The sequence below is a fragment of the Microtus ochrogaster genome, chromosome 15 (assembly GCF_000317375.1).
Source record: "Microtus ochrogaster isolate Prairie Vole_2 chromosome 15, MicOch1.0, whole genome shotgun sequence".
Taxonomy (NCBI): Eukaryota; Metazoa; Chordata; class Mammalia; order Rodentia; family Cricetidae; genus Microtus; species Microtus ochrogaster.
Window position 1 is genome coordinate 28,876,136 of NC_022017.1, and position 1,553 is coordinate 28,877,688.

At 52.2% G+C, this 1,553-nt stretch overlaps 1 pseudogene; it reads right to left on the minus strand.

Moving 5' to 3' along the window:
- Positions 1-414: 414 nt before the first annotated feature.
- Positions 415-973, minus strand: LOC102000895 (annotated as a pseudogene).
- Between the last annotated feature and the right edge of the window lie 580 nt (positions 974-1,553).

Genomic DNA, 1,553 nt, shown 5'->3' on the forward strand with positions numbered 1-1,553 from the left:
GGCAAACTGAAAATCCTGGCAGATGCCACACGTCGGAGAAGACAAAGACCAGGCCGCTTCTGGGTTAGGTGTGAAGGTTAGCCACAGAGGTTGACCAAGCAGTCCCCGTGACAGAAGCAGGGCAGGGGAGATGCAAAGGAAGAACAAGAGAGCCCAGAACATCAAGAAAAAAATGCCCAGGTATTGGCAAGTATTCGAAAGAAAGAAAAGGGAGAAAGAACCAGCTTGCTTTTGTGAGCCAGGACTCAATGGGCAGAGCACCAAGTGGAGGCCCCAGGGTTCCTGGGAAGGAAAGTTCATGATCTCATTAAGGGGATAGTTTATTCCTCCCTTCCCTTTAGCTTAGTTTTAGGTGAGTCAGGCTTCCTGAGCTGCGTGCGGTCCCTTGGCCAAATAATTGAGTCTTAGCTGGAGTAACGCACTTTTTTTTTCTGTGCTCTGGGGAGTGAGAGAAAAACAGGCAGGGGTGGGGGCAACGCAGTGCTTCTTACATCCCACTCAGTAGTTATCAGTCATCCCCTGGTAGTTGGATCTTGCTGGGGTCAAACCGGTTGGATTCCATGAGAGGGAGGCCGCTGGCTTCTCGGTGTTTCACGAGCATCTCAGCTTCCCGGCGGGCCCATTCGACCATCCCGTAGTTGGGCACATAAGCCACAAAGGTGGTGCCGAAGACCAGGACGATGGAAAAACCAAAGAAGAAGACGGCGTGCATATTCCATTCGTCCACCACGGGGTCCTCGTCATAACCATGGAAGTATGGGTTCTTCGAGTAGACGTTTTCGTCCTCGGGCTCTGGGTCCTCCATCCATTGCTGGGTAGGTTCTCTCTGCTGCTGCTTCTTTCGAGCCACAGCGGACCGCGCCACCACAGCCCTAGAGGAGGAGCTCGGTTTCCAGCAAACGTGGGTAGCCTGGAGCCCTCGAATAGCCAAAAGGCTGCGGGCACACAAACTTAACCGCGAGGCCGCCATGACTGCTGCAGGGTTCGAGGTGGGGTGCGTGGGAACGAGGGAGAAAATAACGGACGGACGGGTGCCCTTCTCTACCGCCAGAGGCAGAGCCCATTCCTTGCTGGGGGGCGGGGCACGGATATGATGGGCTTATCAACCGGGCACTGACATCCTCCAAGACTACGGTTAGCAGTTCTAACTGGGCATTAGATGACACACCTTCTAATGCCCTGACAGTCAACGATGTCATGGCAGTAACTGAAAACTGTGAAAGATGGCTAGGGTACCCGTAGAGGGTACGGCTGGCATTTGAAAGGCTCTCCCTGGGACCCATCTCCACCACCTGAATTCCCAGCGAACCTCCACTCTCAGAGACTACATCAGTGCGATGTAGTCTTTCTGTCCTTCCCCTTTATCATTCTGTCCTTCCGCTTCATCCCGTTTATGTCCTAACTCTTGGAGTTTACGTCCATGTCCGAATGAATTCTCTTTCTTAGTTAAGGTTGAGTTTCCTTTCCTGCTCATTTGATGTCAGGTCTTACTGGTTCCACAGTTCCCAGAGGGCAGAAGACTCAGTTTAGGGACAAAAAAAAAAAAAAAAAAA